At 36.1% G+C, this 9,956-nt stretch overlaps 1 non-coding gene and 1 pseudogene across 1 annotated transcript; one reads left to right on the forward strand and one right to left on the reverse strand.

Annotated features, from left to right (window-relative positions):
- The first annotated feature begins 1,806 nt into the window (after positions 1-1,806).
- On the forward strand, positions 1,807-1,913 carry LOC112502495. Its single transcript, XR_003067701.1, has one exon. It is a non-coding gene; the product is annotated as a small nucleolar RNA R71 (small nucleolar RNA).
- A 2,732-nt stretch (positions 1,914-4,645) lies between these two features.
- Positions 4,646-6,918, reverse strand: LOC112502493 (annotated as a pseudogene).
- Positions 6,919-9,956: the final 3,038 nt, after the last annotated feature.

The following is a 9,956-nucleotide window of genomic DNA, read 5'->3' on the forward strand; positions in this document are numbered from 1 at the left end:
GTCTCATGGTTAGCTCTCCTTTTTGGACATCAATCAAAGTTCCACCAGTGGCTAAGAAAGGTCTTCCAAAGATTATGGGAATATCCTTATCAGCCTCAAAATCTAGAATGATGAAGTCAGCCGGAAAGATGAAATTGTCAACATGAACTAAGACATCCTTAATCTTACCTTTTGGATAAGCAATGCTTCTATTGGCCAATTGCAAGGTGACAGTGGTGGGTCTAGCTTCTTCTATGCCTAGGGTGTTGAAAACAGACAAGGGTATAAGGTTGATACTAGCTCCTAAATCACACAAAGCTTTACCAATCTCCTTTCCACCTATAGAACAAGGAATAGTGAAACTCCCTGGGTCTTTAAGCTTAGGGGGTATTTTGTTGGTTAGAAGTGCACTACATCCCTCGGTAAGAGCTACGGTCTCATATTCGGTTAATTTCTTCTTTTACTCAAAATATCTTTCAGGAACTTGACATAACTGGGCATTTGCTCTCTTGCTTCAACAAGAGGTATGTTGATTTGCAATGCTTTAAACACTTCCAAAAACTTTTTGAATTGCAGTTCTTTCTTTTGATTCCTTAACATTTAGGGAAAAGGATCATAAAGAGGAACTGGCTTTATGATAGCTTTGTTTGGTTGTATTGAACAAGATGGGTCCAGAGTACCTAGAGTCTTGGTCTTACTTTCTTGAGATTCAGGTGGGATTACAACTTTGGTTTTTGGACCTGTTATAACCTCATCCTCAATTGGCTTTTTCCTAGCAACTTCTTCAGGGAATAACAAAGGATAATCCGACTTAGGAGGAACAAAGGTGATGGTCTTAGGAGGTTGGTCATCCATAGGTTTAGGTGGACTTTTAGTAATAGGGACCATAGGTATAGTCTCAGGTTTAGGCACAATCTATTCATTTTCTTTGGGTATGGTCTCCGTTAATTCCTTTCCACTCCTAAGAGTCACTACCTTTACATGTTCTTTTCCTAGATCTCTCGGGACTTCAGTGTTACTAGATAAAGTACCAATGGCTCTACTATTCTGATTAAGAGCAAGTTGGCTAACTTGTGTTTCCAAGTTTCTGATGGCAGCACTTTGTTGATTGAACAAATATTGATTTTGAGTCATCATTTGCTCCTGTGCTTGGGACTGAGCCACCAGTCCTTTTATCATAGCTTCCAAAGAAGATGATGATTCAGTCTGTGGAGGTGGTTTGGTCTGAAAAGGTGGTTGATTACTTTGAAAATTCTGGTGATGGTGATTCTAAGAATTAGAACTGCTTGCATGTTGTTGTTGTTGTTGAAAATTAGGGTTTCCTTGTTGTTTATGGACTGGGGGATTCAAACTTGGACTATTCCATGAAAAATTTGGGTGCTGTCTCCAACTGGCATTGTATGTGTTAGTGTAGGGATTCGATCTGTTATGAACATAATTCACAGATTCAACATTATGTGGACACAGTTCATAAGAGTGTTCCCCTCCACAACAGACACATTGCACTGAGAGGACAGCTGGAATAGGTGATGTAACAGCTGACTGCACTCCTTGGCTAGAAGTTAGATTTTTAAGCATATTGGCCATAAAAGAGAGTTGTGCTATTAATGCAGTATATGCATCAACATCATGTATTCCTGCTGTCTACTTTTGCGGTTGAGCATGTGGATCAGCCCAGTATCCATTATTAGTAGAAATTTTCTCCAGGATCTCATATCCTTCATTGTAGGTCATAGCTGTAAAGGCTCCGCTCGCAGTCGCATCGAGCATTTGTTTTGCATGGGATTTAACCCATTGTAAAACGTCTCAAGTTGAATACAGTACGGGATGCCATGGTGTAGGCATCTCCTTAACAGCTCTTTGAACCTTTCCCAAGCGTCAGGAACAGCTTCATCGTCCATTTGTTTAAAAAGGAAAATTTCGTTTCTGGACTTAGCGTTCCTAGTTGGTGGGAAATATTTTCTCAAAAACTTTTCCGCCATGTTACTCCATAAAGGCACAGACCCCGGCGGTAATGAATTAAACCATGCCTTTGCCCGATCCCTTAGAAAAAATGAAAATAAGGTGAGTCTCAGAGCGTCATTAGACACTCCTGGGATCAGGAAAGCATCAGTGATTTCCATAAAAGATTTCAAATGTGAGTGTGGGTCCTCCGAAGGTAATCCGGCAAACCATCCGTTTGTTTGCAACATGTGAAACATAATCGGTTTTAGTTCAAAATGGAGGGCGGTCATATGTGGCCTAACTATCACAGAATTTAATTGCTCAAAATCAGGGATTACATAGTCCATGATCCGTCCATTTTTGGAATTCGCCAAATTAATGATGTTCGGAGTTTGCTCTCTTGGTTGTTCATTATTTTCTGATTTTATGTCCTCATTACGATTATTATGGTGATGTGGGTGTTCTTGCGGAAAATTCGGAAATGGTGGTATTGTCCCAAAGGCAGGCGGTTGATTTTCTAAATGTGGAATCTCAGGGATGATTGGGAGAGGTAACTCCATGTTGGGAGAGAGTAGAGCAAAAAATGCTCTTTGAGCTCTCCTTCTTTGGCGAAACGTTCTCTCAATATCGGGATCCAATTCAAAAATTTCCCCACGATGTCTCCGTGACATACACTACTTTCAAAACGGTTTAAAACGGAACAAGAAAAATCAAATCTTTTACTTCGCTTAAAAGAAAATTTTTAACTAACTAATCCCCGACAACGGCGCCAAAAAACTTGATCGCGGGCGTGCTAACACATCACAGACTACAATCAGGACCAAAAGCAAGTATACAAATAGTCCCAATATCGTCTTTCAAGTAATAAAAGTGGTACAAGTACCGGATATCGTCCAAAAGAATCGTAGTAAAAGTTTAGAAAAAAGTAAATTTAAGGAAATGATTTCAGAAGGCGAATTCGAAGACTTTGATTTGAATAGAGTTTACAAAACTAAAAACAGGAGATAATAGATAATAAAAGCAAGCTAGGGTGTATGACTTTTCGGGTGAGATGTAAATACTATTTCCAGCAGACCAATGCTATCAAAATGCTACAGCATGAGACCATGCTGGCAGATTGCTACAACATTCAATCAGTAACAACTATTTTTACCAATTACTTTGAAGGTATTTCTCTCGGACTTCACCAACGCACTGATATTATAGATTTCAACCCATATTTCTATGAGGTATCCAGACCAGTGAAAGTGACAAATGGTGTCTTCAAAATATATGCAACGTAATGTTTGAAGTCTAACGAGTTTCACCCTCTCTTCGCCTCTATAAGTTTTGAAAAGCACATCCCATGCCTATTTTGACGAAGACGATGATGAAATTCATTCAAATACCACTTCGTCTACTGCTTGAAAAATAAAGAACAAAGCTTTCTTATCCCTTTTTCTGGTTTCTTTCAAATCGGCCAATTGTTGTGCTGTGGGCGTTGCCTGATCTAGTGGTTCAACATATCTGTTTTCAACTATTCCCCATAAATCTTGTGATTCGTACATGACCCTTATTAGATACTCCATTGATGGTAATTCTTGTTCGTTAACTTAGGAATTTGTGGTTGCAGACCATTGTTGTTTGCCGAAGCCATTAGGCTCTGATACCATAATGTTAGCGAGAATGAAGGAGAGAAATATGTATTGCAAAGTTTATTTTATTATCATTACACATTACAAAGTAGAATTACATAGAATATAAATATACATAAGGCTGAATCGTTGCAACCCTTGAGGATGGCAGTTACCAATGGTTAAGCAAATTAAATATATATATATATATATATATAATATTCTTACATCGTGGACATTTAATAAAAATTCACATAAATCAACTATCATAATCATCTTTGGAAACCAATATCATTCATCTTCTCCATCTTCATATTTGATTTTGGTCCTCCAATTTTCATTCATTTGATATTTGTTTTCGAGGCGAGTTCCATATTTGATTTTCATACTCTGGTCTTCCTCCTAGAGATGAGTTCTAGAATCATCAAAGCTCACAGCCTCCAGATGCATAGTTTCTAGATCGAGGCAGATGATGAAGTTCTTCTTCTAGATGCATTTTGGTAAAAAAAATTGAAGACATTAGTTTTCTTCTTCCTCTTTATGCTCCACGGATCCGAAGGAGATGGAGTTTGGGAGTTCTTTGATTTATGTGGATAATTGTGGTGTTTGAGAACTTCTACAAGGGATGATGGAGATGTGGTGAGGGACTTTCGTTGGCCAGAGATATATGGGAAGGGAGGTAGGCGATATTCAATGGTGGATTCTTGTGGTGGTTGATATTGGGTTACGGGATCTCAAGCACGACGAAAAATAAAACCGTAACGTTCCAAGGACCCATACGAACCAGAGTAAATCGAGTGTTCCAAAATTCTACCTCATAGTTATATGGATTTGAATCACAACAACAAACAAGGATTGATGCCTTCACGGTATTCACTCGAACAATTTGAATCCTTTGCCTTCTCGTTATGCTAGTCACATTTTCAAAATATAGAAAAAAAGGAGCATATGATTGTTGGTGATTGAGAGAAAAATGCAAGATCATTTTCTTGCATAAAATGTCATACATCTTATGGTTATGAGCAATGGCGAATCCAGGAATTTTATACACTGGGTCACTTAAACTAACAAGTACCAACACATCAATCATTATAATTAATAATACGTGATTACATAAGTAGATTTCTGCGAGTTTTCATCATTTGAAAACGAGTCATTACATCTTGATTTGTAACCTTAGCAAGTACTTCTTTTTCTACGGAACAAATGACATACGCATTCAAAAAATCATCACAAATTCGATTGCTTAAAGCTGGCTTCACAAGCTTCATTATAGAAAAGTATCTCTCGACTGTTGCGGTTGCAACAGGTAAAGCCAATGCAAGCTTCAATAATCGATAAACCAAAGGAAACACAAGATGTTTCCTTGTTTCAATCATCACTGTACCGAGCTCGGATATACCTTTCAAATTAGCAAATAATTCATCATGTTGGACATTGTCAATGTATAGTTGAAGTTGGTGCTCAAGAGGTTCTTTCGTCATTGCTAAAATCATCAGGATAAAACTCTGTCAACCTTAGTAATTTTGATGGGTCAAAGTCACAAAATGAGTAATGAGGATCCAAAGCGGCCATACAAGTGAGCAATTTGGAACTTACCTCATCAAATCTGTCACCAAACTCTTGAATTTGCATATTTGTAACCGTGTTAAAACATTCGTACTCGTAATAATGTCGATATGTGATATTTGTCTTGTGTCTTTTATTTTTTGGATTGACATAAACTTCCTCCATGTTAACTGTTCCGATGTTGTGCTTTTCGCAAAAAGAAGAGATCTTCTCAAGAAGCTGACAAAATCCATCAACTCTAAATTGTTGCAACTGTCGCTTGGTTGACTTCACCAATGAAACAACATTCAAGATGTCTTGATCTTTTTCTGAAGAGCCTGTGACAATGATTATGTGACCCCCAAAATATGCAACATCAAGTGCAAATAAAACACACTATCAAATGATTGGAAATATATTTGAAGACCATTTGCTTGACGTTGGCTGTAAGGATTCTCGCACACATCTTCAACATACTGAAGCACCTCAATAACAGATGAAAACAAATCAAAAAAACGCTTAAGTGTTTTGTAGTGTGAACCCCATCGTGTATCTCCAGGTCTTCCAAGAGAAAGCTCTTGATTTAACCCACTACATGTTTCTGTTTCACCGCTACCAATGGCTTCTTGTACTTTCTCCTTTTGACTTTCTCGAACCATATCTGTTCGCTTACAAGAAGCACAAACCACATTCATCATAGATGCTATCATGTCAAAAAAAATTCCAGTCTCGATGTGTTTATGTGCAACCGCCACAACAACTAACTGAAGTTGGTGAGCAAAACAATTGACATAATATGCTGAGCTATTTTCTCTCATGATTAAAGCTTTCAAACCATTGGATTGGCCACACATATTGCTTGATCCATCATTACCTTGGCCTCTAGCATTTTTCAAACTCAAATCATGTTCGACAAATAAGAATTCAATTGCAGATTTAAGAGATAAAGCATTTGTGTCCTTTACATGTACAAGACCAATAAATCTTTCCTTAACAATCCCATTTGTAACATATCGTAAAACCACAGCCATTTGTTCCTTTTTAGATATGTCACTCGACTCGTCAACTAGTAAGGAAAACACATCATCACCAATCTCTTGGAAAATATGTTTGAGTATCTCTTGTGCAAAGCAGTGAACCATATCTTTTTGAATACTTGGGCGCCACCATTAGATTATTCCCAGGAGCATTTTCTAATATAACCTTACCAACAGCCTCATTTTGATCCCGGATTAATTTTATTAATTCCAATAAATTTCCTCTATGAAGAGACGTTTCTGACTCATCATGACCACGAAAAGGTAATGCACCATTCAACAAAAATCTAGCAGCATCAACAGAAACATTCAACCGGAACGATATTCATTCTTCTGAATATCACTTTGTTTATGTAAGGCGACGACAATTGATTGACCATGTCTCATAACGTCCTCACATTTATTAACAACTCTATTGTGGAAACTATTAATGTGGCCCACATGAGTAGTCAATCTCTCGGTTTTATTCCAACTACTAAAGCCTTCGGTTAAAAAGCATCACTCCCACCTTGTCCACCACATTGATCTCTAAATAAGTAACAACATAAGCAAAAAGCTTTATCTACTTTTAAACTATACTCCAACCAATTACCGTATTGATCAAACCAAGCCGGGTTAAAACGTCTTGCCTTGTTCCCAATTATTCTTCTTGGAAAGTCGTGACCACGTGGTTGACACGGTCCTTTAATCAAATAGTTTCGTCTGATTTCATCTCTTTGATTAGGGTGGTATTGTAAAATTCTTTTCCTTTCAGCTGGATCCGATGGAAGATTATTCAAATCAACTTTCCTAGGCATCGAGGGAAGATCATTGCGCAAGTTGTTTAAAGGTTCTTCACTATTATCGGACGTTGATGCCTTTCTTTTTCAGAAATCTTTCCATCTTCTAACACAAATACAAATACATCATATATATATATATATATATATATACAAATTAAATAGAAACAAAGGAAGTCTTATATGAACATGGGGATGGAAATTACAAATACAAATTAAATAGCAAATGAACATCTATTAAATATTAGTATTTGTCCACTCTACCTACTCATATTAATATTTAATAGTTTACTAAAAGCTTAAAAAGCCCCAATTGTCTACCTACTTTTACACTTTACCAAAAGCTTAAAAAACCCCAATTTTCTCTAATGAAGCAAACCTGCAGAAATGGAGTAAACCAAAAAGTAAGTGATAACATTTGTTTTCATCTAAGGTCTTCAAATATCTTTTAAAGTACATGGATCATATGGATGTATTATTGGATTTGGGATGCTGGGCAATTATGTAGAATTTACTTCACATTAAATGGGATTCCACAATGCCACAATGACATATGATATTCTATTATTTATGGTTATCTTCAACTACTCTTCTTCTATTAGTTGTAGCAAGTTGTAAGCAGTAAGCAGAGCTGCAGAAGCAGAAACAGTAAACCAAACCAAAAGCTAAAAAAATGGAAACAGAAGCAGTAAGTTTTGCACTTTTGTTTTTGCTCGACTAAAAAATGGAAAGCAGATTCAGACTAAAAAAATGGAAAGCAGTAAGCTATAAGTAGAAGCGGTAAGCAGAAGCAGTAAGCAGAAATGAAGACAAATAGTAAGCATAAATGAAGACAAGCAGTAAGCACTAAGCATAAATGGAGAAATGAAGCAGTAAATAAAAAACAAACTTTGCAGTCTGCCGGAGAAGAGTGCCGGAGTGGGTACCGGTGAAGGTTGAAATCGCGACAACTAGTTGGGGGCACCTGGAAAAATCTAATGGGGGGAAGTGTAAGGTAACTAATGTAAAATATAAATGTTAACCTAGGTAAAAAAATTGACTTTTTGACTGGGATCCTTCCCCCCCCCCCCCCCCGGGTCTTTTGACCACTGTGTCCGCCACTGGTTATGAGAAGTATGGCATAAGACCACCATCTCTACATCTTACTTGAGTGTAAGAGTTTCCATATACCATTGTTTTCCTTTTAAGACCATCCCTAGTCAACCTAGTTTATGCCCATCATAAATAGTAGCTGATTTTTATTTAATCAGATTAAAATCAATACAAAATTAGATATAATAATTAAATAATTTAATTACTAAAACACTTTATTTAAATATGTTCAAAGCGTGTGACACAGTAGGTTCTTGACATGTTAATAATAAATAGATCTCGTATTTATAGTTATAAACGATGAGCGGTATCTAACAATACATCACCGTCACCCAAATGACGAGAATTAGTGATACAATGAACTATCGGTTTGTAGTCAATTTTAATTTACACATTTAATTCTTTCGTTTTTGATGTCCAGATTGAAAATGAGGCATTGAATGTGTCATTCTCGTTTTGTCTAATCTCTAGTTTCTTGATTCTCTAATATAGTGATAAAACATATCATGATATCTCATGTAAATTATTTGAGCATGCATGCATTTCCTCAATATATATATTTATCAAGAGGCCTAGAGAAATCACTCAGATCATAAAGGATGGACAAATCATATCTTGATAAATGTTAGTTCTATCATATGATATATAACATTGTCAACAATCATTATGTCACCCAGTACAGAGTAATTAGAATAAATCTCAAAATAAATCATCCACACACAATAAACTTTATATTCTTAAGTCAAAAAACTACATATACATTGACCACATGGAGAACACTTATGACACTCACATGACATCCAATGTAGTGTTATCATAGCGAGTCATGTCCAGTACACAAAATCTCCATTTTGTACCCATATGCGGATTCGAAACTCTGTATGAATCCATATATATGCTAGTCATTATTACATTACTTTAATCTTAAATCTGAAATAATATTTAACTAGGGACATTTAGAATACATTATTCTAAGGTTATTTATTATAAATAATTAAAACACATAATATAGGATAGACATAATAAAATGCACAATGTTTTTTTATTTAATTATTAATTTCATGAAACAAAATTCAGAATTACAATTATCTTATGATCAGTTTTGCATTCAAACAGTTGGTTACTTCTTGCGAGAGGCGAAGATGGGTGTAGGGGGAGGGAAGGAGAAGGTCGGAGGCTGGAGGAGGAGGGGCGCCTGTGGCCTGATTGTAGAAAGAAAAGAATTTTTTTTATTAAACAATAGAGAAAGGAAAGGAATGGAATGATGCAACTTTTACTAATATACCCTTTAAAATATATCATTCAGAATGAAATATTGAGTAATTTTAATAATTTTTTAATGGGTTTAATCCCTTTCCTTCCTTTCAGAAGGAATGTTTTTATTACTCCTCTTTTCTTTCCTATCTCTTCTAAAAGAGTTACAAAAACACGAGTTCTTTTTATTTTCCTCCCTTTGTTTCGTAAAAAGGGTTTTGAGAACACAACGTTAAAGTAAAATATATATTGAATTAATAAAATATATTAACCTTTTGTTTTTGAAAATTGAGTGTTTTAATTTTATTTTATTTTTGTAAAAAAGAGGATATTATTGATGACTTGACGAAGCATCAATTAGGGGCCGTTACTAAACGCTTACCCAAGTAAGCGCTTACCAAGTCATATCAACTTACCGGATGAATATAACAAGGACCAAGAATCTTACCGGGTAAGAGCGAGACAAAGACCGAAAGTCTTACCCGGTAAGTGAGAGCTACGATTCTTACCACGGTTAACGCTTACCGGGTAAATTGTTGCATACGATGCCGTTTTTGTTGACTAAAATCTTACCTGGTAAGTAAGAGATAGTATAGAATTTTACCGGTAAGCTCTTACCCGGGTAAGCTTTTGGTAAACGACCTTAGTAAAATCAGGGCAAAGGACCCAATCCATAACAAAAGTGAAATCATGATGACCATATATATAAT

The sequence above is a fragment of the Cynara cardunculus genome, unplaced genomic scaffold, assembly GCF_001531365.2.
Source record: "Cynara cardunculus var. scolymus isolate 2C unplaced genomic scaffold, CcrdV1 Un_Scaffold_1506, whole genome shotgun sequence".
Lineage (NCBI taxonomy): Eukaryota > Viridiplantae > Streptophyta > Magnoliopsida > Asterales > Asteraceae > Cynara > Cynara cardunculus.